The sequence below is a fragment of the Felis catus genome, chromosome B2 (genome assembly GCF_018350175.1).
Source record: "Felis catus isolate Fca126 chromosome B2, F.catus_Fca126_mat1.0, whole genome shotgun sequence".
Lineage (NCBI taxonomy): Eukaryota > Metazoa > Chordata > Mammalia > Carnivora > Felidae > Felis > Felis catus.
Genome location: NC_058372.1, coordinates 78,627,586 through 78,654,819, shown reverse-complemented (window position 1 = coordinate 78,654,819; position 27,234 = coordinate 78,627,586). Strand labels below are relative to the sequence as shown.

Below are 27,234 nucleotides of genomic sequence, written 5' to 3'. Positions count from 1 at the left end.
CCCGTTTTTCAGTGTTTGTCACCAATGATAAAATTGGACCTTTCAGGTAAAAGTTAGAACTTTGGAAAACTTGTATCTGCCACCCTGAGCTTAACAGCTTTCCAGTACTTAGATATATTCCTGATATGACCGGTGGTGATATTTAAAAATGTGATTTTAAAAAATATTATGTGGGCCGCCTAGGTGGCTCAGTCGGTTGAGCGTCCAACTTCAGCTCAGGTCATGATCTCACAGTCCGTGAGTTCGAGCCCCGCGTCGGGCTCTGTGCTGACAGCTCGGAGCCTGGAGCCCGCTTCGGAATCTGTGTCTCCCTCTCTCTCTGCCCCTAACTCACTCGCATTCTATCTCTGTCTGCCTCAAAAATAAATAAATGTTAACAAAATATATGTATTATGTAAGGAAATGCGCCAAAATTTGAAAGACCCGCATAACTTGGTGAAGTAGCATTTTCCAAGGGACTGATGTATGCTGTTACAAAATCATGTATAGGTAAAAGGTTTACTCAAGGTAGAAAGTAAATCAATAGATTTTAAAGTGAAAGTTCACTGATTTCAGCTTCTGTACATTGTTGAGCTCTGGTACATCATCAAAGAAGAGTATCCACAACATGGAGCAAGGCTACCAGAGTACGCTTCTCTTTTCCAACTACATATCTGTGTGAAGCCAGACATTCTCCATACACTTCAACCCAAACGACATATCCCGGCATAGTGAATACAGACACAGGTGTGAGAACCCACCGTCTTCTCTTAAGACGTTAATTGACAAAAATGTAAAACAATGCCACTATTTTCGGTACGCTTTTTTCTTTTCGCTTTGGAAAATATAGCCTTTTAATTATGATATTAATGGCTTCACAGCAACTTAATGATGTTTAAGTCACCACATGATGGGCTTATTATTATTTGTAAATGAATTATTAAATATATATTTTAACGACTTCTCAGCTTTTACTTCCAATATAGCGAATTTTTATAGATACAACCCACATAAATAAAATCTCGTTAGGGCTTCGCAATAATTTTTAAGGGTATAAATGGTTCCTACCCCTAAAAAATATTGGTAACTGCTGGCCCAGATCAATGCTTCTAAGGCATAGTAGACATTGCTGATCATACATGAGATGGTTCTAATGAGGGCACAAACTTTATAAAAATTTTCTCATTATGAATTTATTTTAATTTTTTTATGGCAAATGATACTGGATTACCATTTTTCAGTTCTATAAATTTTTCCTCTCTTCATATATTGCTTTATATTAAAAAAAAATCAGTCTAATGAAAATGTGCAGATACGGTAAAAATGGTGATATACGTGAATGACCAAAGCGTGGGAAACCCTGGTTCCCAGAAGCGCCTTTCAATAGGCATAGGCTTATGTTTTCTAACGTGGGTCTTCCCACCCAACATTTTGCATATTAACAATTATAATGACAAAATAGGATTTACTTAGATAACAAATTATCATCCTTCATGTTCAGACCACAATGTTCCATTTGAGGCCTAGATAATTGCTTTGGTTTGGCTGTCTACGGAAATCATTTGAAGTCTCCATTTCATTGTGGGTTTTATAGACAATAGGTCTAGTTGCACAGGTATTACTACTTGGTGAAACAGAAAACATCACTCACCAATCTCATCTTCTACCTACAAACTCTGGGCTCAAGCTCTGGGCTTCCTTGGACCCAGGAAACATCCCAAATTCATATTTTGTGGACATTGACTGATACCTCAGTTCACTTTCTAACTCCATAGCAAGTGGCTTAGAAGCCAGTCTGGAGAAACAGGGCGGTCTAGGGAGCAGAGTGCTGAAGCCAGTGTCAGGTAACTCAGGTTCTTATCCTGAGACTGACCCAATTTTGTCCTGAGGCTTTCCTTCCCTGCAAAACAAAGAGTTGAACTAAATGATCTTCCAGTTTGAACAGCTTAACTCAGAAGAGTAGAAACAGCCTCTGGGGAAGCCATTAGTGTAGGGGACTCTGAAGGAGTGAGAGCACCCATCCCATGTGGGGCACCACTCAGGCTGCTGAATGCAGGGCTCTGCTTTTATGGACATGGACTCCATTTCCATAACTGTTATTTTATCTGAATCTGTGACTCTGCAATGGTACCCAAACTTAATATAACTTAAGGAAGTGGGTGGACACATCAGATGGGTGACAAGACATGGCCGCCTGAGCCCCAAGAACTGTGAATTCTAATCTTGGTTCTACCACTATCTCAGGACACATCATGTACCCTTTCTAAAACCTAGGCAGCTTCTGGACAACAGCATTAGCCTATCTCATAGGACTGTCGTAAGAAATAATTTATAAAGATAGCAATGTAAAAGAGTTTACAAAATGAACTGCTTAACTGAAATTTGGGCAACATGCTGAGTATTCTACCCCATCTAGCTAACTAATAAATACAAATTTGCTAATAGTTGGAAAGTCTTTATGGATATAACTGCTTAGTCAATACAACATCAGCAGCCTGGCAAATTAGCATGAAACCACAGGCCTGAGACTTGAAAAAAACTAAGTTGGTGTTTGATAGAAATCGGACTGTGAATAAGAAGATTTCTGAAAATTTAACATCGACCCCACAAAACTCGAAGCCCCTTCTCTACCTTCGGGGCTGGGTGCCCGTAATGATCAGGTCCACGTTATTACACACATTACTCATACTGTAGTGAATGTGCAACGACTAACAAAAATGTTGTGGGAGCCCACAAAATTTCAACAGCCATTTGCAAGGTTGACATATAAAATGTGCTTTTATGATGGATTTGAAAAGACATTTTACAAATGAAAAAAAAAAAGTGTTGCTCTTATGATTCTAAATCAGTTCACTGCTTTAAAGAGTTTCATTCAAACCAGTTAAGAATTAACCAGGAGGGAGAAGAGGAGGTCAGTGTATTCTGAGGATCCTTTCTCCTTCCTCTAAGTACAACCACATAGAACTCAGGAAAGGAAACCAGCTGGCATAGCCCTAGTCCTCTGGAGAGTTGGGGTCATTCCTCCCTCTGGTGGCTGGTGGGACACTTTTTCTGGTTACCTTCTCTTGGTGATGAAAGCTAGCCACAGTTTTCTTCAGAGCAGCCTCCATCAAGGAAGTGCTTCAATTCTGGGATAACAAAAGGCTTGAATAAATGAATTGTAAGAGTGTTTGTCACCTCTTTGTTGCTTTGCTGAGACTCCACTTTCTGCCTGCCTACCACACAAACCCAGCATCAGTCTGTCCTCCTAGGACTTCGGCAGGCTTCCCTGACTGCCCTGTGTTCTTTTGCCGGCTACAAAGGTTTAGTCACGGTCAAATCCCCTTGTCTCATTTCCACAGAGTTAAACTAAATGACAATCTGGCACGCCAGTTGTGTCTCTCAGAGGCAGCAGGAAATGGCAGCTCCACTGAGGCCAGTCTGAAGGGAAAAGACACTTTTTGCTAGAACCGGCCAACCCAGACATTTCTTACTCCACAGGTGGCCAACAAAGTACTAAGGACTTCAGAGGTTTAGAAGGCCTCCCCACCCCCAGACCCTATTCCAGGCTCCCCCTCCCGGTTTGCCCTTCCCAGCACTTTGAATCTGTAGGCAAATGTAATCCGGGAAACAGACTCTAAAGTAAGTTATCCGGGAGCCTGGGCCACAGAGCACAGGCTTGATGATGCAAGGCAGGGGACTTCTTTGCCATTATTCCACTGCAGGGAGCTGAAAACAGCAATTCTTGGCAAGTTGCAAGGCTAAGACAAAAGAAAACCCAGAGATGGATAGGAGGAGGAAGAGAGAAGGGAGAAATCAGACTTCTCTGATTATCAACCAGGTACACACACAAAGCTCTCTGTGTAAATCTTCATTCCTGTAAGAGTGTTAGAGAAGGATTTTTTTTAACAGCTGTTAGTCTGACATTACTTGTTGGCATCTAAAAATATGTCAGAAGCTGTAATACAGACCGGGGATGAAACATCCCCTTTTTCCAAGTGGTTTTTCCTCTCTTTCGAAACCTAGTAACCAATAAATGCTAACTTAATTCCTTGAGCAATGGAAATTACATTAAACAAAGTGGCGTTGAGGTCTAGTTCACTAAAATACATCAAATGAACTAAAAATGTGATTCAAAATTGTCAGAACTAGAAAAAAGAGCATATTTATAATTTTTGAAATGAGACAACTTATTTGCAAAATGTACTACCTCTGGCACATTTAGTGAGTTTCGCCAGAGGGGTGGGGGTGGGGGTCCCTTAATAGATCTCCAGGGAATCTTTTTCTTTCTTTAGTCAGATGGTCTGTCTCCAAAACAGTACTCTGATCAAACGATCCCTCTTTCATCAAAAAAAAAAAAAAAAAAAAAAGCCAACACCAAAGGAAGAATTCCTAAAAGTTAGGAAATTGAATGTTTATTTTTGCTATTGTTTTCATACTAAATAGGAACATGAAAGAAAGCTTTCACTCAGCAGCTGCATCTAATTTAATATGAAGCTCTCCAAAGAGGAGTGAACAGGATGTGATGAAAGCAGTTAAACATGGATGCTAATATTTTGTGAGGCATCTGGTACTGTTCCACCACCTAGAAATCTAAGAATCAAATTAGCAGATTCAATTCTGCCAAAGTTATCAAATTATTGTCAAAAGGATTTTGCAAAAGCAGGCTCCTTCTTTCCAACATCTGCTTGGCCCATCCAGCAAAGGACCAAAGATTTCTACGTGATGTTGATAGGGGACGTGTTACCAGTTGCTGGTCCAGCCACATGCTGCACTTTCTGTACCAAGAGCCTCCAATTACTGAATCAGTCAACAGAGAACCCTGATAAACTAGTGCACCTATGGGTCCATATAGAGGTGATTCAAATGTTTCTTTGATTCATAAAATATCAAAGTATAAAATATTTACATATTTTATACATGTTAAAAGTGTGTCAAGATTTTAAGTAAACACCCAAGGACCCTACCAGCAAATACATAAAACAGTAATTTTTTTTTTGGGGGGGGGACCATGAAAGGAAAAGTAATAAGGGTTCCCCTGATATTATACTCAGAGCCTTTTAATCTGCTCGAGAAGTATAATTTAATCTTAAAGAAACTGCAGAGGCTACTCCCAAGGACTGCTGTTCTGTCGTTCTTGCTCCTGGAATCAGATGGTAGGTTGCCAAGCACAAGCTGCTAGGCAGCAAAACTGAACTGAAAAGTGGCCAGGAGCCTTACTGGCCAATGTCTTGCAGGAGTTAAGGAATGCGAGAGTATCTATTTGTCTGGGACATGTACGCTTTGGCCTTTTCAGACAAGAATTTCTTTTCTCTCCAACCAAAAGGAAAGCTGGAGCTCCAGAGTGCGTCAGCCATGCTGGATTCAAAGACAACTGACTGGAACCTGATCAGCGAGGATGTGGCTTGTGTAGCTCAAATTTATGACGGTGCATCTGCTGTGAGTGGTGTCTTGAATGGAGGCCAGGAACTCTTCCGTCAGCCGCATCCATATGCTATGCGTGTGTTCACTGCTACGCACATTTTTTAAATTTAGCTCTTGTGGGTACATGTTCTACACTTTTCCCCTGTACGTGATTTTTTAAAATATGCTTTAGAAAATATACACAATCTTTTCAGAATCTTTGCTGACTCATCGGGGGTTCTTTTGAATGTTTTCCTTTTGAAAGCCTTGAGTTAAGTAGTCAAAAATGTACAACTAAAGCTACTCTTAGTCTACTAAGATTAAAACCTACTGCTCAGTCTAACACACAGCTGTTATGGGATGACCTATTAGAAAGCCTCTGTTTTTCTATATAGAAGCAACCTCTGGCTCCTTATGGTGGACATTCATCCTGGCCAGTTTAAGGCAGCTGTTGTGTTAGCTTCCCAAACATGTTTCATTTTAAAGGTCAGCCAAAGGACAACATAGGTTTCAATACAGCATGATTGGTATGAATGCCTAGGACATGTCTCCTTTAAGCCTATGCCTTAGGAGATGGGGACCAAGACATTCCTGGTTTAAAAAGTCAAGCAAGGGTTATCCGGCAGATTCACTTCCATTGCTCTTTTTTCAAATGGCTGAGTAGTGAAGCAAAGTCATCACCTGGGTCAGGCGTTCCTGGAACCAGACCAAGAAATCCAAACTCCACCAGTTGGCTGCAGTGTTCAGGGAGGCTTGGGCTTTCATCCAGCTGACATTTAGTGATTACATTTTATCATCTCCTTTGGACCTCAGAAAACAATAGGCGTCATCATTGTGGATGTTTATGAGTATGTTCTTATTTAGCATTTAAATGAATACTTTCAAAATATTCAATTTGTGTTTCACTTGACCCTGAAATCAAAGCTCTATTTTTCTCCTCCCATAGACAGATAAGGTACCTATGCTTTCATCTCACTGTTTATAAATTCTTGGGGGCCAGGACTATGCTTTCTTTCATTCTGATTTTTTCTTTCTTCTCTTTTTATCTTACTTTCTCCATAGCATCTACAGTCCTATGCATACAGAACACATAATTCTTCATTGGTTATGTTCCCTCTTCTCTCATGAGCAATCTGAAGATTGGGGAAACACTATCAATAGCTTCTGAAATGGTTTTCCTCTAATATTTTAAATCATTTGAAAAATACATCTAATAATGTCATGTGAAATACAAAAGTGATATTTTAATATGAATTTGCATTCTTAACTACTCTGAGGAACCCTTTAAAAGACTGACTGCTTCAAACTCTTCAAAGAAATTAGGAGTGTTATTGGAAAAGCTGATACTTTTAGAGTGGGTGACAGCAAAAATTGGATATTTGGATATCAGCAACATAGTGGATTATTTCAGTAAATTCAGCCTCTAAAATGAACCAGTTTGGAATAATATAGAGATAAAACATATAGGGGTGCCTGGGTAGCTCAGTCGGTGGGGCGTCTGACTTCAGCTAAGGGCATGATCTCACTGTTCGTGAGTTCAAGCCCTGCATCCGGCTCTGTGCTGACAGCTCAGAGCATGGAGCCTACTTTAGATTCTGTGTCTCCCTCCCTGTCTGCCCCTTCCTTGCTTGCACTCTGTCTCTCTCTCTCTCTCTCAAAACTAAACATTAAAAAAAAATAACAAATATCTAAATATTTCACATTCAGCCTATTATCATCATGTGGCCTGCCATCAATTATAGGAGACAAAATAACCCCCAAAAAATGGCTTTTGTGAGCCACATTTCTAGATGTCTCCCTGAGGAAGATTAACCTTCTATTCAATCTAGCTGATATCGTTAAGGTCACTGCATTTGATCAAATGATAAAGGGGAACACTGTGGGATTTTACCCAAGGCTGGGATCCACTGAGAACTAACTCTGAGGCTGGGTAACACAGCACACTTTGTGAATCTTTCTTAAGGCTACTATATAAACTCAACCATTTTCAAAGAAGCATTCAGAATATGAAACATCACATGTCTGACTAATAGTACATTTCTGTATGGTCTAGTGACTCCCCCATCCTCTTCCTACACCATGCAGAAATCCCTGGTGTGCACATTAACAGCCCTGGCCATCTCCTCTGGTCTTGAAAGCAGCAGTGATGCTGTGTATTTCCTTGTGATAAAGGGTTAGAAACCAAGTTACAGTTCACTTGAAAATCATTCAGCTGGAAGGAAGTCATTCAGTTTCTCTAAACATCTGCAAACATTTGGTCTTATTCCACATCCGCCTAAAAAAGAATCACCTTCTTTCTCCTATCCTTCTTTCTCCTATCTTTCTTCCTCCTATCAAGGGAGGAACATTATTACTTAATGCTAGTCTTCTCACTGTGATGGCTCTATCTCCAACCCATTCGGTCAGTCACTAAATCCTGCCTCTACTTGCTCCTAAATATCTCTCATCCACTCTCTTGTCTTCATACCCACTGCCACTGGCTTACTTCAGACTCTCCTCATCCTGGATTACTGCAATACCACGCTTCAGGCTATGTCTCTACTTAATCCTCAACACTGCTGCCAGAGGGATCTTTATAACCTTTAATTTTTAAATAATTTTAGACTTAGAGAAATTGCAAAACCAGTACAGAGTTCCCATACACCATCCATTCAATGTCTCCTTATGCTGATTTCTTAGATGACCACAGTGCAATTATTGAAAAAAAATTTTTTTGACCAGAATCTGATCATTTCACAGCTTAGCTCAGAGTCCTCCCATGGCTCCTCCACACGTTCAAAATAAATGCAAACCCCTTGGCATGGCTACAGTGGCCTCCACAATCTGATCCTGCCAGCTTCATCTTCCACTGCCTTTCTGCCTGTGATGGTTAGTTTTATGGCGACTTGACTGGGTCACTGGGTGCCCAGATATTTCATTAAACATTATATCTGGGTGTGTCTGTGAGGGTATTGCCAGATGAGATTCACATCTGAATCTGTGGACTGAGTAAAGCAGATTGTCCTCCCAGGGTGGGTGGGCATCATCCAGTCTGTTGAGGGCCTGAGTACAACAAAAAGGCAGGAAAAGGAAGAATTCACTCTCTCAGCCTGATTGTTTGAAATGGGACATTGGTCTTCTCCTTCCCTTAGACTGGGACTTCTACCATCAACACTCCCGAAGCCTTTGGACTCAGAACTGGCTTTCTTGGTCTCCGGTTTGCAGACAGCAGAGAGTTGGACTTCCCAGCCTCCATAAGCATGCGAGCCAATTCCTCATAATAAATCTTTCTCCCTCTCTTCCTCTGTCTCACTCCCTATCCCGGCCCCCAAGTTCAGTTTCTCCAGAGAACACTAATACCCTACCTGAGCTCTACACACCTTCTGTAGGAAACTACACAGAGTTTCTTGAATTTGTTCTTATTCTTCTGGGCCTTTCCACATACTGCTTTCCCTCCCTGGGATGCCCTTCATTCCACTCTCCATCCCTACATTCCAAACCTTCCTGTTTTCACTCTGCTAACACCAACGTGGCCTTTAGGAGTCAGCTCTCTTCTGTTCCCTGGCTCTCTCAACACCTAGGCATCTGTTTGTCATGGTAATGTCACATTCTATTATCATTTTTGCTCACCAGATCCTCTCCTCCAGTTTCCCTGACAGTACCTAACACATAATGAGTTTTCATTTATGTCTAGAGCAAGGTTCAGCAAACTCTGGCCCCTATGCCAAATCCCACCTTCCACCTGTTTTGTAAATAAAGTTTTCTTGGACCATAGCTATGCTCACTGAATTCTGTATTGTCTGTTGGCTTCGTTTGTACTACAATGGCGGTTGAATGGCTGCAAAAGAGACCATATAGTTCACAAGTATAAAGTCTTTTCTATCTGGTCCTTCCAAGAAAATATTTGTCAGCCACTAGTCTAGTGGATAAAGCAACTATCAACTGCATTCTACATTTGATTATCAAGGGCAATGTGTCCTAAAAATCAATGAATTTATCTAAAAGAGGCCTTTTTCAGTATGTTAATCACCATCATTATACATCAAAAAGTGGGAATTGGAGGGGTGCCTGTGTGGCTCAGTCGGTTAAGCATCCGACTTTGGCTCAGGTCATGACCTCACCATTCATGAGATCGAGCCCTGCGTCGGGCTCTGTGCTACAGCTCAGAGCTGTATTCTGTGTCTCCCCTCACTCACAGTCTGTCTCGCTCTCTCTCAAAAATAAATAAATATTTTTTTAAAAAAGTTTTTAAAGTGGGAATTGGCAAAATGTTTTAAAGTTACAATTTCCAGTAGGGCCAGCAGTGCAGTGAAACAGTCACTCTCACACACGGCTAGAGGGCAATTTGACAATATGTTTCAAAAGCATTAACATTATGCATAACCTTTGTTCCAGAAATTTCACTTTTAGGAATTTTCCCTAAGGAGTCATCACAAATGTGCACAAAGATTCATGTATCACCTTGCTCACTGGAGCATTATTTACAATATAGAAAAATTATACCAACTAAATACCAACTAAATAGCTAGCAGAAGAAAAAATAGTTAAATAAATTATATCCAGAGCCTGGGAAATTAATGTAGCTATTGCAAATTGTAGGAGAACTCATATTAATATAGGGAATGCTCACAATATATTGTCAACTGGGGAAGAGCAAGTTTTAAAACTGTAAGTAGATATGATGCCATTTTGATTTTTTAAATAATGTAATACATGAGTAGAAACAAACCAAAAGACTAAAAGGAAACATGCCTCAAGGCTAACAGGAGTTATCTCTATTATGTCTGACATTTATTGTCTTTGTTATTCATTTCTGAATTTTCTTTGGCAATTATATTTTTTTAACAAAGAAATAAGTGCAGTTTTCCCATTCCCCGTGATTTGGGAGGATTTTTGCTTTTTTACACTATGTATTTCAAATAAAGAAGGTAAAATTAAAAGATGTTGTGGCTGAACTAACGTCAAGAACTAAGAAATGCCTTCTTCCTTCACCCATCCCCACCCCAAGAGAATCAACACAACTCTGTTGGAACACTGGACCAGGAAAAGGAAAAATATTCCCTCAGGCATGTCAATATTGGGGTTATCTGTTACCTAAGGCCAACTGCAATGAAGTTTAACAAAGACTCATGGCAAAAAAACACTGAAATCTGTAAACTTTGGGGGGTACAGGGAGTGGGATGAGCTGTCCACCTAATTGCAAGTAACTCTCGTTATTGTGTTTCCCCCACTTTCAGCTACATATTAAGTATTATATACACACAATATTGAATAACAGCCTCACACAAGTTGACCAGCCCCCCCCACCCCCCCTCCAAGGACAAAGAAAATTAGAACCTAAAATGCCAAACAACCACAATGAGTGACCGCAGTGTTTCTGTGTGTGTGTGTTGGTAGGTGGAGGTGGGGAGTAATATGAGGGCAGATGGAAATTTCTAATTAATAAATCCATGGATTCAAGTTTTATGTCTGTGGGTGATTTGCATAGCTTTTATTAAAATATATATGTATGATCAAATAATTTGTTCAGTATTTTCCAGGATCCTCAAGTGTTTCCTTATTTACCCTAAATTTACCTCCCACCATTCCAGCCAGGCTGTCCATATTGCCTCCTGTCCCTTCCTTGCTATATTCTCCCTACCTCCCCACTTCTCTACTCTCTCTTTCTAAAATATGCTTATGGCTGAGGCCTGCTAAAATGGTCAAGGGCAGGGTTTCTCAATATGTGGTCCAGGTATCACATTCACCTGAAGATCTTGCTTAAAAGGCAAATCCCTGGACTCCACCCCAGACACACCAAATCAGAATCTCTGAGGCTGAGCCCAAGGAGCCATACCACCATCAGGTTCCCCAGGTGATTCTCTTGCATATTAAAGTTTGAAGCTCCTGGGTCAATGAGTGCCAGCATTTCAAGGTAGATCCATTGTTACTGACTCAAAACATAAATGGAAAGGCTAAAATTTCAAGGATTGGTGAGAAACACTTTTAGGGAGGGGGTGGTACTTTTTGGCTTATTCTCTTCCCACCACCCCCAAAAGTCACATCTGCTCTGCTTTCAGTTAAGAGAAGCAATCGTTCCCTTAGGGAGGAAAATGGGGCTGGTCTAAGGGGGAATTAAATAGCAAGCAATGTTAATTGTTAATGTCTTCAAATTTTTTGCACTCTATGGAGTACTGGGTATTTAAAATTCTTCCTTGTTTTTAAGCCCTAAAAGTATTCATTCTAAGTCCCAAAGGGATTATTATTATTATTTTTTTTTTACTTTACTATCCTACTTCCTATTTGTATTGCTAAACTTGTTCCTTAATCAATCTGCCCTTGAAAAATCTTTTGATTGAAATAATACCTTGACTGGGCTTGCTGACTGGAGTTTTGTCTTTAAAGCTTAATTTCATTGAATGTGTTACTAGCTGGGAGAGGATACAGCATTAAGTCTGGGGAAGCGGTAGGTATCCTTGTTTCTTCAGTTACTGATAGATAGTGAGAGGCAAAAAGGGGTCCTCTTCTGGGGGGGGGAACAGTCTCATTTTCCTTTCATTTGCATTCATATCCACATCAGTTTCTAGTGCAGTGATTATATCTCTGCAACTATATCCTCAACTTCAGTATGAATTCTGGGGGAAAAAAACTGAACATATTATAATGCCACATTATTTTAAATTGCCAATAGATTCCATTACATATTCTACTGCTGCACAATAACCTTTATCTAGCCACCATCTTACTTATTCTCAATGGTTTCAAAGGTGATCTATTGCTCTTCACCAATACGACGGTTGACAAGCTACAGACTGCTGAGTTTGATCTTAATAGAAGTTGAAAGATATTCATCAGACTCTTGCCTCTCTCAGGTCTGCAGTAGATAACAAAATTGTGAAATGCTACATCTGAAAGACCAAAGATTGACAAGTTCATAGCTATTCCCATTTTCTTCATTTTGGTATTGCTCTGACAGAAACATCCCTGCAAATGAGGGTATCGTAAAAGCCTTGCCTAATAAACTGTAATGCTTCCAGACCCCCAGGTCAGACTGAAGCACTACAGTTTCTGTTGCTGTATAAATGTGACGAGCTGTGATGGGAGATTTAACTGTTCATTCCTGAGTCATAAATTCATCCTTGCTGAAGACTGCATTAATAGGGTTTCGCTGGTGTGGATGTATGTGTGTAAGTTCTCTCTGTATGAGCATGATCATTAAAAGGATGGTATTAAAAAAGAATGAAGGTACTCAAACACTATTTAAACCAAATGTTCTAACAAATAGGAGCTTTAAAACATTACAGACCCATGACTTTTGTGTGTCTGTGTGTGTGTGTGTGTGTGTGTGTGTGTGCATGAGATATTTAAAAACCCAGACATCCGACTCAGACACTAACAAATGATTTTCTGCTGTTCTATTAGGAAAATAAAAGACAATTTTCTGATTGCTTTGTCCATGGATATGTACATGTACACAGGAGTTTTTTGTTTCCTGTTTTAAATTTCAAGTCCTTTATAGAGTGTCATCAAATCTTAGAAAATTCTGGGGAAGTGGGAGCAGTTAGTGCTCTAATAGGTATATTCAATCAAAAATAAGATTAAATTGGGGAGTTTCTATGACATTCTAAAATTGAGGAAAGTCAGGAAATGAGGAGAAGTGAGGTGGGTGGGTGATGGGGAACTTAGAACTCACACTTTTTGAATGCTCTAGGCACTATAATCTAGCGTGTTCCTGCCAGCAGGAGCCCCAAAGCTTTAAGGGATAACTGGCCAATAAAGAACTCTCAAAATACAGACCCAAAGGAAACTTGACAGACGGGATGCTGGCCCAAGATAAACAAAACTAAATTTAACAGGATATAAAATACTGTATTTGGTTTCAAAAAATCAATTAAACAAATATAGACTAGAAGAGACCTAACTAAATGGCTGTTCACTGGAAGAATATCTGAGACTTATACTTGGAAACGACTTTCACATAAACTAATAATAAAATGGTAGTGACTTGGATTTTTATAGCAGTCTTTGGTTGACAAAGCACTTTGCCATATATTATCTCACTGGATCTTTCCAAAGATGTGAGAAAAGTGTTTTAAACCCTAAATATAAAGATGCAGAAAATTAAAGTTAGGAAAGATTAAGAGCCTGGTCCTGAATAACATACCTAGAACCTGAGAGGCCAATAAACTAGAAGGCAAAATAGGTAACTAAAAGTGATTGAGTAGCTACTATATGCTGAGCTCTTCATATATATTATCTCATTTAAACCTCTATAATACTGTAAGTGGTCGATGTTAGTTCCTATTTATAGATGAAAAACTGAAGCTCATATGCTTGCTTAAAATCGTAGTAGTAGTGGTTATAATGGGCTGGATGGGGGCCATAAAAGGTATGAGGTCCTAATACCTGGGAAAAAAGGGGGGTCTATGAAGATACGATGTGATGTAACAACAAAGCAGAGAGAGATGCAGCCACAAGACAAGGAATGCCAGTTGCCCCCACAAACAGGAAGGGCAAAGAAGAATTCCCTCTTCGAACCTCTGGAGGTCATGTGCCTGTGCCAATACCTTGATTTCAAACTCTGACCTTCAGAACTGTGAGGGAATACATTTCTGTTGTTTCAAGCCAGCTTGTGGCAACTTGTCACAACATCCCAAGGAAACGAATAAAATGGTGGAGGTGGCATTAAAACCCGTATTTGCTAGACTCAAAAATCCATGTCCTTTGCATTGTGGAGATAGATGCTAAAGAAAGAAGACTGCAGGAGTTGGGGGTGGGGAAAGGTTGGAGAAGAGGGACAAGACCAAAACTGTCTTCAAATAGGATACCCAGGGCAGAAATATGGAAAAGAGTGCTTTCTACCTCCTCCAAACAAATCAGTCCCTTGAAATTGCAATTTCTTCAAGAAGAAGAAACAAGACCTCAAAGACAAAGAGCAAATCTCCAACTATGGATTCAAACTATGGATTCAGTTAATACACATCATTTTAGAACCAAAGGAGAAGGGCAAATTAGCAATAACTAAGAAGAAATCCAAGAAGAAGTGAAAACTCAAAGGGTAGGGTAAATTAACATACTCATGGTTTAAAAAGGGAAAATGATAATTGTATAAGAATATGCTGATGTATTAAAAGGTGCCACGAATGCCAGGACCACTCTAGTGGGATGCAAACATCACTTATAAAGGGAACCACTGCAACAGAATGAAAAACTAGTTATATGTTAGAGGAACCAGCACAGCCACTCCTACTCAGAGCAAAATTACACAGACAGATGCTAACACAGGATAAAAAAGATGGACTTCAAGAATCATTTTAATGTAGAAGGAAGCCATGCCAAGATGCAAGATTAGATTTGCTGTGTTTATTTTTACAGGTCTTAACCACACTAATGACAGGAAAATTAGAGAAAGCCATTCTGGCTCAATAAAAGGAAGAAATCTTAAACAGGATATTTCAACAATGAAATGACAGTGTGTGACAGTGTGACAGTGACATTGTAAGAAACATGAAAGTGGAAGCTGGGTAGCCTGTCAGAGTTACTACAGATGAAATTTCAGTATCTTTAAATGTTAAGATTTCTTCTAACTCTAGGATATGATTTGAAAGAAAAATACACAGATTACAAAAAACAGTTCATAAAAATGTTTGGAGGACAACTGATTTTGATGACGTTTAACATTTCTCTAAAGAAAATCAAATATCACTTCAAGCTAAACGTTTCATTTACCTTAAAACACAATGGTGGCTAATCGAAGTTCTCAAATGGATATATATATCGTTAGCATGTTTCAGTGAAATTTAACATGTAAGTAGAGATTACATAGCTATTCAACTATGCTAGTGGAATCTATATTTGGCAGAAGCACTAGAAGTCATCTTACAAGCCTTCTTGGCTAGCAGTGCCTGAGGATATGGTGGGGAGGTGGAAGCACGTGGTGATTTGGAGACTGAGATCTGAACTAAAGGCCAGAGGCACACGCAACTTACTAGCTCTTAACAAGATATTTAACCCCACAGAGATTCAATGTCCTCCATGTTAAATAGGGATAATAATAATGGTTATGATAACTCACTGGTAGTTGTAAGAATCTAATGAGAAAATGAGTATGAAAGTGCACTGTAAACAGTGTTACATACACACGATTGATTATTATCAGGACTTCAAATCCTCACTATCCTTTGATGTCTTTGTAACTCTCACAGCTATAAGCCTTAGGTTGAGCTGGCCCAGAAGCAGACCTTGAGACAGGGAGTTGGGTGCAAGTAGTTTGTTTGGACTGGGCCCCCAGAAAGCTCTAATCAGGGAGCTGGGAACTAAGACAGGAAAGGGAGGGGAGTCAATATGGGTGCCTATTCTCAAAGAAGTTACTGATGTTGTGGGTAACTGAGGTGCAGTCCTGATGAGGACCTCTGGGAGGCAGCACAGAACACACCTGAGTGGAGAGGAAGCCAAAGTCTGTTCCTCAATTCCCATCAGTCTTCAGGTAAGGTCTACTCTCAGGGCACTAGTTCTCCACACTTCTGGCCTGCCCCAGCCCATACTGAGCATGCTCCAGCAGTCAGAGAAAGCCCTCAGGCGGTGTCACAGGGGCTTGCAGTAGAATCACTGGGTCTGTGTCCTCCCATATGGGAAGGTCAGGGGAATATGCACAAGGCACCGACAGCATCCTCTCCATGCTCTTATCTTCAGCGGAAGGAGACTAAAGTACAGAGAAATTTTAAGACTTGGCTACAAATACGTAATTGCAAATCAAAGGTATACATCCCAACCTAGTGAGCTACCCAGTTACGAAGGCTGTCAAATTTCACCTTATCTGTACCAATTCTTCAGAAGACTGTGGTTTCCTTAAAGGCCATGTGCATAGGAGTTGACAGTGTGATGATATTTTGGCATTTTTTAGACCAAAGGAGAATCATGTTAAGAAATATGGAGATATAAGAAGTGTAAAAAGACAATACCAAAACTGAATGATAAAGAAGAATGGAAATATTTGTAGGAAAGGTAAGAGGGCATGATTGTTCAGATTTAAGATGCCCATCAGGATCCCTAAGTCTGCCTTTCTCCACCAACACTGCAACTGCCATCTTGGCAAAGGTCTTTAGAAATCCACAGAAGAAATTTCACCCATGTCTCATTCTGCTCTTCCTTTTCCAGGCATGTCTTACATTACATGGTCTCGGAAAGCATAGTTTTCTCTCTTTCCAGGGGCCAGCCCTGACCTGTGTGAGACAGCATGCTAATCCTCACTTATCGCAGCTGCAAAGTATGATCTATTACAGCACTGGCCTGTCAGTCAGGCTTCCTAATGGTATAAGGAGTGGGATTCGGTTCAGCAATCTACTGTGAGGTGTGGGAACCGGGAACTCCATCGTTCTGAGTGTTTGATGTCATTGACTTCCATTGTGGCCTTTGAGCAAGTCGTTTAACCTCCTTGGCTCAGTTAACCATATGGAAAATGAACATGATAATATCTCACAAGGGCATTGTGAGATTACTCAATGTTTATAAAGTGCTTGGGAAATGAAAGGCCCTGGATGTGTCTCGCAATGTCATTAATCATGAGGCCAGTTGAATTCAGGCAGCTGGAATGTTAGAGAACTCTTTACTTCCTAGATAATTTCACTGCAATACCTCACAAATCATGAAGTTTAAATCTATGAGACTTTGGATGATGAATTTCATGCCATAGTGGAGGACTCAGAATTTTTTAAGTGTTCGCATCTGAACCACCCTCGCATAGACCGTTTCTTCCTTTCTTAAGAGCAGAAATTTATTCAGATGCTCACTCTTTCATTTCAAAAGCCATACTTCTTCTTCAAGCACAATGGGTTTTTCCTCATCTTCTCTGTTCCTTTGTTTGTTTACTCAGTCATCTGACAAACATTCATTGAGCCCTAGCTATATTCCAGGTACTCTGCTAGTGTTAGGGACGACACTTGGAGCTCCCGGTCTGGAAGGAGAGACAGACATATACACCAATAATTACAAAGGATGCTTCAAAGAGCTACGGAAACCCAGGTCAATTTCTAAACTATGTGTCAGAAAGTGAATTAACCTGAGTTCCCTTCCAAGAATGATTCTCTCCTTGAAAGCTCTTCCTTGAATTCCATGATACTGCCTTGTCTCCCCTGGTTCTATTCCTATCACTGTTCTCCTTCATCAGCCCTTCTTTTCCTTTCAGTTCCTTAAATGTAGGCAACTCTCTAAGGTTCTATACGCACTTCTCTCCCCTCTTTACCTTCCCTTCCTCAGTACCACACCTACCCCCTGATGTCAGTGACTGTTAGAAATGCACAGCTTCCACTGCGTCCTCCCTCCTCAGCTTCAGACCTACCCGGAGGCCCTCCACCTTGACATGACCCCCACAAAACTCACAAGTTTCCTAACAATATAACTTCTTCCACATGACTCATCAAATTTTCCTAATAGTATTATCATTTCCCTTTCAACACAAGCTTTAAACCCAACCATCCTATGAGACTCTCTTCTCACTCATCCACACACCAAAACGACTGCCACGCCCTCTTTGTTGATTCTGCAAGGCCTCTCAGATACTACATCCATGGCTAGCATCTCCCATTTACACGCTTGCAATAGTTTCTTACCACCTATCCCTTCTCTAGTGTAGTCCATATACACCAAGAAGCAGAATTTTCTGACGCATTCTATTTATATCACTCTCCTGCTCAAAAACATTGATTGCGCCCCAATGCCTACCATATCAAGTTAAATTTCCTCATTCTGGGACCTAGGACCCTTTGTAAAATGTCCACAAACTTGCTTTGTTAGCCTTTTCTCCCACCACACACCCATACTGAGCATAAGCTGGAGCCAGCTGGGTGCCTGGTGGTCTTTAAGTAGAAATCCCACCAGGCCCCTCGAGGTCTTTACGAACATTGTCCCTCCTGCCGAGAATGCTCTTCCTGCCCGTTTCTGCCTAGTCCAGCCCAGGCATACAGCGAAGCCAGTCCCCAACACTGCCACCTCCACACGACACCTCTTCCTAATCCCCAGTGGCATTTGGCTGATTCTTCTCACACCTCCAGGACTCTCTGGTTCACCTCTTCTGGTATGAATTTTGCTCTACCTCTACTCTCTGTCTTATTCCCTTCCAGATGGAAAGCTTCTCAAGGAAACAGAATACATCTTATTCCAACTTCCTCCCTTCCCATAGCACTTACAGTAATACTTATTAAAGCAAACAAGTTTAATCCTAGAAACCTCAACCTCGCTGTTGCTTCAACTACTCTTCGTTTATACCAATGCGCCTTGTTCTACAAACTACCTGAAATACAATAACTGGCTTTATTATTGTGAAGGAACAAAAGGCAAAAAAAAAATTAAAACAAAAAACTGCAGGGTCTGCTTTAATAATGTAAATATTTACTCCCTATTTCAATTTAACAGTGAAGCAAACATTTTTTGAATCGCCGAGTCTGTGCTGTTTGTTCGGTGCCAGAACATGGAAATGAAGAAGACCTCATCGTTGTTCTCAAGAAACTCAGTCAAGTCAGAGAGACAAACTAATATATAAATGCACCGCAACACCAGGTTATGAGCACAGGACTAAAAATATGCCCAAGACACAGAGGTGGAGACAGTCAGTTGATCTGAGGGAACATGCGAGAAGATTCACCAGAACCAGACAGAGCTGTCCCAGAAAGCCAAGCAGGGAAGACAGCAGTCCATGCAGCTTTTGCAAAGGCCCAGGGACAGGCAATACTACAGTGGTATAACAGAACGGTGGCCCATTCAGTTCTGGGGCCGCATCAAATACTTGGGGAAAGGTGTCCAGTGGCATGACAACAAAAAAGTCGTCAGTAGCCACACTGTAAAGAGCTTTTGCTATCCTGCTAAGGAGTGTGGATTTTTCCCCCATAGATGATAGGGAGCTGGTAAAGGGTTTTAGGCCAGGGAAAGGGTCTGGATTTCGTAAACTGAATTTTTTCATAAGAGGCTCAGTTCTGATTTAAAACAACAACAACAACTAGTGCTGGTTGGAAAAAAGAGGTCAGGCTAAGATCTGGAGGAAAAGCACTGCATTTTCTGAGGAGCGTTTATGCATAAATCTACTTTGGAATCTGTGGGTGGAGGGCACGTTCCCCATTAAAGCCGCCTTTTAGAACAGGAGCAGGAGTAGGGAGAGCTCATAAACACAAGTAGTAAGTGAAGCATTATTTATGGATTACCTCATTTAATCTGCTCCACAATCACATGAGGTTCAGCATATAGAGGGAGAAACTGAGGCACAAAGACACTAAGCAGCTCCTCCAAGGTGCCCCTGGTGAGAGGGATGACCAGGGGCCCTCGGGCAGCCTCCCAACCCCAGCGCCACACAGCCTCCCCACAGTGGCACAAAAACTTACACATATCTGTGCCTCTGTTTGTTTTCCTCTTCTTTGTAACATGAGACAATTGCGTTTACTACGCATTGGGGAGCCAGTGGTGCAGTGCAGTGTTCATAAAAGAAGGATTTGGATGGACTGCCTTGACACTGCGAGGACCCAAGGATCGGGATGGGAAGGGCTCCTGGCCACCCACCCGAGGGCCTCGAGCTAGGAAAGACTGTGATTGTTATTCAAAACAAAAATATTGCTCCCAGCCCTGGAAACCACATTTACAAGTTCAGCACACGTTTTCTAAAAGTAGAGAAAACTGCAGGAGGGGAGGAGCATCTCTGGCAGCCTGGAGGGAGGAGGCATCTCATTTCCCATTCATGAAAGAGCCTGGCTCTCAGGGACCGGCATTTCCAAACAGCCTGTGCCAAGAACACAGCCACTATGAAAACAGCAGGTCCCTGGATTCCAAATCTTGATGTAAACATATACAACATAGACTGCAAAGCTCACTTTTCATCATCTCACTGCAGCCTCTCTAGTGTTAGCACTTGGGATCACATACAGTGAGCTTGTGTGCATAGACACACGTATACTTACATGCATTGGATTCACATGTGTGCAGGCTGAGATATTAACATAATAAGATTCCAAAAACCGCATCTGGCAGTCTGCTATGGCTTTGGAGTCACAAGTCACAATAGGTGTGTGAACATGGCACACATATACACACCCACACCCACACAGAATGCTATACAATACAAATCCTTGTTTGGGAGTGTGGAGGTCTAGGGTAAATCTCATCTCTCTTCCCTGTGCCCTCTCTCATACTGCCCCAATTTTTGAAAAAGCTCTAGGTCTCTCTGTGTTTATCTGTGCACCTTTCCAAAGGAAAGAATATGCAATAAATTCATTGAAACAGGCCTCCTGTAGAAAATGAACATATGCATCATGTGACAAAAGTCTTGCCTCCTTCTTAAACTTGACATTTTTTCTGCTTAAAGTTGTTAACTAATGATGCGGGAGTCCTAGGTGGCTAAAACGCCTATACAGCTACCTCTGTTACCCTCTGTTCCATCTGGACGTACCAGAAGCCAGCACCCCTCTCTCCTTGAAGGCTCCACAAGCCCACCCAAGCACCTTGCCCTCCATTCCAGGCCTGTTATGCATGTCAAAGTGAGTTCAAGAAATGTACAATGTTGGAGGTGATAAAACACACTGCAGGTACAGTTCCTTGCCCTGAATGTGGTTTTACAGGGCAAGGTCACTCATAGGACTGTCAAATTGTGATGTTAGGTGGGTTTCTAGGACCTTTATGAAGGGGGTAAGGAAATGGGGTTCTAAAGAGAGTCCAAGCTGCTAACTGGAAAGTTATCCCAGTTTCCAAGAAGTTGGAGATGAGGAAAATTACTAGATTTGGAGATGACACATGAAACTGGGGACCAGGGAAGCACCTTGGGCACACATAAAAGGAGTGTGAGACCATGCCAAACTTTGAAGTTGAAGAGTGGCTCTATTCCGTTAAGGACCATGGGACTAGACTGAGATTTACTAAAAGAAAAAGTGTTCCATTCCTGAATATTTTTTAGAAAAAAAAAAAAAAAAAAGGAAGTTGTCACTCTGGAATAGACTAGAAAGAAGAAAGGGAAGTCAGGACTCAGAAAGAGCCCTTTGGGGACCTGAAAGCAGGGTGAGCTTTTCCAGGCTGATCCTCACTGATGCTGGAAAACGTTAGTGTGAATACCATTAAACAGAATGTAGAGGTAAGGATATAAGCGGGCCCCAATATGCAGAAGAGAAGAATCCATGGTTAGTTTAGGGTCAGGTAAAAATCATAACCATAGTTAGTTTATGATTAAGTGGCCTAAAGGGACCCAACTGCCTTGCAAAAGGGCCCTTTACCAGAAGCTCATCATTTCTGCCTCCAAATCGGTTCAGTGTCTCCACTGCTGTCCCCAGAGGTATTGACCACCAGCAACAAGCCAGTCATCATTGTAGCCTCTTCACAAACACTGGTGAGAATACCAAAAGGTATGTCTACACTTGAATTTGATGGGGTAGATTCTAGTCGAACTGGCGACTGCCACTGCAGTGGCGGAAGAGCTCAGAAACCTCAGAGGACAAGGGCAGAGATTGTGTAGGGCAGTTGGCCTCCTCTGTAATCTTCCTGCTTCAGTGTGTGTGTCTGCAGCAGGGCAGGAACCTGTTTTGTCCTTTGGTATTAAAATGCCTTGCCTAATCCCCAAGGGGCACTCAAATGTGATGGTGATCAGATTTGTCACCACCCAGAATCAATTCTTGGTCATTTACCGAGGACTGGGAAATATACAGCTCAGATAAATTAAATCCAGAGTTAATCTCAAGCCTTTTATAAGCCAGCAGTTATAAATGCTTGCCAACAAAATCCTTTACCAGAACTGTTTTTGACAAAGGCAAGTTTCCTCTGTTCCCCCCTTATTTCATTTCCTCCAAAATCAACTAATGAACTGGATGAAAACTTAGTAAAGGGTAGAAGATGAAGTGAAACTCTGAAAATTCAAGGGCTGGCTCTCCCTGGAAATAGAACTCTTTATAACAACTTTCCTCCAGAACTTGAAAACTAATTATGGCCATTTTTAAGGAGGTCAATTAGTTCAGAACAGAGTTAATCAATAAGAATGTACTGAGCCCCAGAGGGTGCCAGGCACTTCAGAAACAGGCTAGCTGTTGCATCAGGGTGTTCTCTGGTGCCTGAGCCAAGCTGACTTGTATAGATGATTTTCTGGTGTTCAGCCAGGGCCCATCTCTGAGAACAGCAGAGGCAGTAAAGTGAGTCTTTGGCCCCACCCCAACTTCTCCTACACTTTTGCCCTTGGCAGGATGTCAAGTCTTTCCAGGTTTCTTCTTTCTGTTTTTGTTTTTTAATGTTTATTTTTGAGAGAGAGAGAGAGAGAGAGAGAGCAGGGGAGAGGCAGAAAGAGGGGACAGAGGATCTGAAGCGGGCTCTGTGCTGATAGGAGAGAGTCCAATGTGGAGCTCGAACTCACGAACTGTGAGATCATGACCTGAGCCAAAGTCAGACACTTAACTGACTGAGCTACCCAGGCGCTCTCCCAGGTTTCTTCTTAACTAAGGTGATTAGAATTCAAGGTGTGATCCCTCCTGGGAAGGGCAAAGTGTGAGATCAGAAAAATCATCAGGACCCAAATGGGCTAAAACTATGGATCAAGGAGCAATGGAGTTGATATTCTGGAGTGATTTTTTGGAGTTAAAGTCTTCAATTCCACCATGTAGACAAGGTTGACATGGCCCCGACAGCTGTAAATGAAGGGAGAGAACTCTACAAGAACAGGCATGTTGTAAGATGTTCACCTCTCCACTCTCCTCTGCATCAAGATCATAGGGTGGTGTTTTTTTTTTTTTTTTTGGAGGGGGTAGGGTGGACAGAGTTAACGGCAGTGGGCAGGCACCGCCTTCATCTTACTCAACCATGGGAAGGGTGTCCTCTCCATCCCCTGGTCTCTTTGTGTGGTCATTCCTAACATTTCGTCTCAAGGCATATACAGATTAGATTCAATGTTAAAATCATTTCAGATTGATCAAGGAAACACTCAATTGACAATGCTCTCTGTAACAGCTTTGTGTCGCCAGCTGTCAGACTGTGTTTCCTGACTATTCCAACACCAAACCCCAGGTATGGCTGCCACTACTTCCACTGAATTCCAATTATTTCATTTTGAAAGATGCCACCCATGGGTAGGTATATAGGGAACCTAACTTTGAAGTTAGGACTTCTCTAAACCATGCTGGTTTAAAATCCCAGGGAATTCCTTTTTGTAGCAAAGCTCCTAGGGTGTTTTTACACAAGGAAATGAAAAACGAAAATTACAGTATAAGGTATTCAGCTGATTTCCCTAGGGGTTTTTGGTTGGTAAGAAATGTACTACTGTGAAAATTTCATCTATCACAGGCTTGTAAAATTCATTTATTTCACCCCTAAACTCAGATAGGCTATTCAAAAACCTCAGATTTGGGGCATCTTATTTGCCATATGTTATTTGGGAATAATACATGTTATTAAATTCTTTATCCAATTTTTTAAAAAGTTATTTGTTTCAAATATTTGTTTATAAGCTTTTTTACTTTGATATTAATTGTAATTTCATTTTTATAAATAGATAACACATGTCCATAGTACAAAAATTGAAAAGTATAAAATGATGCATAGGCAGAAATCTCTACACATCTGTCTCCCAATCACCCAGTCTCAGAGGCAACCATGCTACTCTGTTTTAGTCTTACTTCTTGATGTATTTTAGGCAGATTCGTGAAGTAGATTTTTTTTTTAACACAAATGGTAGATTATACAAAAGTGTTCTACATCTTGCTTTTTTTCGTTTAACAATATTCCTTGGAGAGCATTCCATATCTGTATGTTCTTTTTAACTGCTACAACATATTCCACTGTATGGCTACACCAAAATTCACTTACTTAGTCCTTCATGGATAAAAACAACCTAAAAAATTTACCTTGTTTCTCACCTTGTGCTAATGCAGACAATACTGCAATACTTAAGTCCTTTCACAGAAGGTGAGTATAACCATAGAGTAAATATTAAGAAGTATAATTGCTAGATCAAAGTGTGTGTTTGGTTTTAATTCTAACAAATATTGCAAATTGCCTTCTGCAGAGGTATGAACAACATATAATAGTGCCTGTTATCCACTCCTTGACCACAGAGTGTGTTATCAATTTTTTTAAACGTTTGCCAATGTGGTGAATGGAAAGTGATATCCCATTGTAATTTTATTTTGACTTTGTTCTTATCATAAATATGGTTGAGGGGCACCTGGGTGGCTCAGTCAGTTAAGCATCCAACTTCAGCTCAGGTCATGATCTCACAGTCCATGAGTCTGAGCCATGCGTCAGGCTCTGTGTTGACAGCTCAGAGCCTGGAGCCTGCTTTGGGATTCTGTGTCTCCCTCTCTCTCTGCCCCTCCCCTGCTCATGCTCTGTCTCTCTCCGTCTCAAAAATAAATAAAAACATTAAAAATAAATAAATAAATAAATAAATAAATAAATAAATAAATAAATAAATAAATATGGTTGAGCTCCTTTTAATATATTATAGAGCCACTTGTATTTACTTTTCTGTCAACTATCTATATCTTTGCTAGTTTCCTAATGGGTTTAGGGTCTTTCTCCTACTAACTAATTAGTTTTTTACCTATCAGGGAAATCAAGCTTTTACTGAGAAATGCTTTTAATCTGTTTTCCAGATTTTTATCTGCCTTTTTACTTCTGTAAACCAACTTCTATTATTTTTTGCCATACGCAAATGTGTGATTTTTCTTTTTCCTTTTTTTTTTTTGGAGGGGGGGTGAAGAGTGTGTGTGTGTGCACATGAATGGGGGGAGAGGTAGAGGAAGAATTAGAGAATCTTAAGCAGACTCCACTCCCAGTGTGGAGCCCTACTCAGGTCTTGATCTCATGACCCTGAGATCATGAGCTGACCTAAAAATCAAGAGTCAGACACTTAATTACTGAGCCACCTAGGTGCCCCAAATATTTGATTTTTCAATAGAATTTTAGAAGTATTGTAAATGCTTTTAAAATTACTCACCAAATAATGTTTAAGTATCACAGAACTGGTACCTATCCTCTCAGACCAAGGAGACTTAAAATTTTACATCAGACCTGTATTAGTTTTCTTAGCTGCATAACAAGTTACCACAAACTTAGCAAATTGCCTTCTGCAGAAGGCACTTATTACTTTAAACCTTAAACTTATACACTTATTACTTTAAACAATAACTACTTCTTACCTCAGATTTTCTCTAGGTCAGAAGTCTGTACATGGCTTAGCTCAATCCTCTGCATAGGGTCTCACTAGACTGCAATTAAGATGTTGTCCAGGGCTGCAGTCTCATCTGAAGGCTCAACTGGGGAAGTTTCCTCTAGCTTTCTGCCTTTAACAAAACTGCTTCTCACCTCATTTGAATTTTGGGAGATGCTATATCCTTGAGACAGATGCTTTTTCATAACAATTGTCTTCTTCAAAGCTAACAATGGAAAGAAAGATTCTAGAGCAAGAATTCCAGCAAATGGAGTCTTTTATAATGTAACATAATCATGGGAATGACATCTCATCACCTTTGCCATATTCTATTGGTTAGAAGCAAACCACAAGCCTTGCCAATGTTCAAGGGAAGGGATTTATACAAGGGCATAAATACCAGAAGGCAGGGATCACCTTAGGATCAGTTTGTCCCAGGCATAATATGAAGTTCTATGAAAAGTAGAGAGATGAAATGGTTCGAGAGTATTCCTCAAGCACCTAAACTATAGTAGGAAAAATAAAAATAACTTTAATGTCAGACATAATGTAGAAACTTCCACCAGAAGTGGTACAAAATAAACTATTATGAGCATTTAGAAAAGGAAGAGAAAATCTGAGAAGTCTTCTTGAAGATGGTAGCATTTGAGTAGCATTTGAACAACTTTTTCATAGTTCTTGTTTTTGCTATTGTTATTATTAAAGAGTTAGCATTTACTGAGTGCTTACTCTATGCCAGATGAGATGCTGTGCAAATGGGAGTCTTCACCTTTTTTACAATCAGGTAAGTTCCATTTTTTATCTGTTTTACATATTCTACTTTCATTTAGGATTTTTGTTTCATGAAAGAGTTTTATGGCTGAAAAACAAATACAAAACCATTAGTTGGGATTGGGCAGGGGCTGTGGGAATGGTGAATTCAATGGCAGAGCTAAGGTTCCAAACTCAGTTCAAAATCTACAAAAACTGGAGACAAGGAGATAGGACCAGAGGTCCATATAGTGACAATCATCACAGGAGACTGTGACTGGAGAGCAGGAAATCTACTTTCATTTAATCCTGGCCTAGACTTGGTCATGGAGGAAATGGGCTACCCAAAAGTAAGTAGGGCAAGGGCTAGAACTGAATCAGGGCTAAGTCCTTAATCTAAGTGCTTGGGGCAGAGGGCAGGAAGGTCTAATGGTAAGTGACAAGAGTGGAGGGGGTGGAAAAGAGTTAAGGGACATCACCTGTGAAGATTAGGAGATGCAATGACAGGACAGCAAGTAAACTGTGGTAAGTTTAGCTGCCGGGATAGCTGTCTTGAAAGCCTTCCTTCTATCACAATTATAGAGAATAAGTCACTTATTACTTTGAAGTCACACCTTGCATACCCTCCTATTTCTGATTCAGAAGTCTGATGATAGCCGTTCACTATTTGGCGTGGCTATGGGTAACCTGCCTGAATCTATTTTTTTAATCATATCTCTAACTCACTGTCATTTACAGCAGTAAATGGCTTTCAAACTGTACTCTTGTGTGGAGCATCAGGGGCATCTGAGGCATTTGGGAAGGTCTGAGAGGAGGAGCACATGCTTCACACTGCACGTTAACCATAGCAGCTCTGCTTTGGGTGGGTGGGGGGGTTCATTTACTTAAAATTCCATATAAAATTTGTTTCAGGAAAGGCTTTCTCAGTTAAAAAAAAATTTAAGAGTATCTACTACTTTCCTTATCTTTACAAAAAAAACAACAACAAAAAAATCAGTCTAATTTCCTTT

At 40.6% G+C, this 27,234-nt stretch overlaps 1 long non-coding RNA gene across 1 annotated transcript; it reads right to left on the bottom strand.

The window, feature by feature from the left end:
- Positions 1 to 318: 318 nt before the first annotated feature.
- On the bottom strand, positions 319 to 27,044 carry LOC123385461. Its single transcript, XR_006597997.1, has 3 exons — positions 25,464 to 27,044; positions 6,043 to 6,169; positions 319 to 3,107 (listed from the first exon to the last, which is right to left on the bottom strand). It is a non-coding gene; the product is annotated as an uncharacterized LOC123385461 (long non-coding RNA).
- Positions 27,045 to 27,234: the final 190 nt, after the last annotated feature.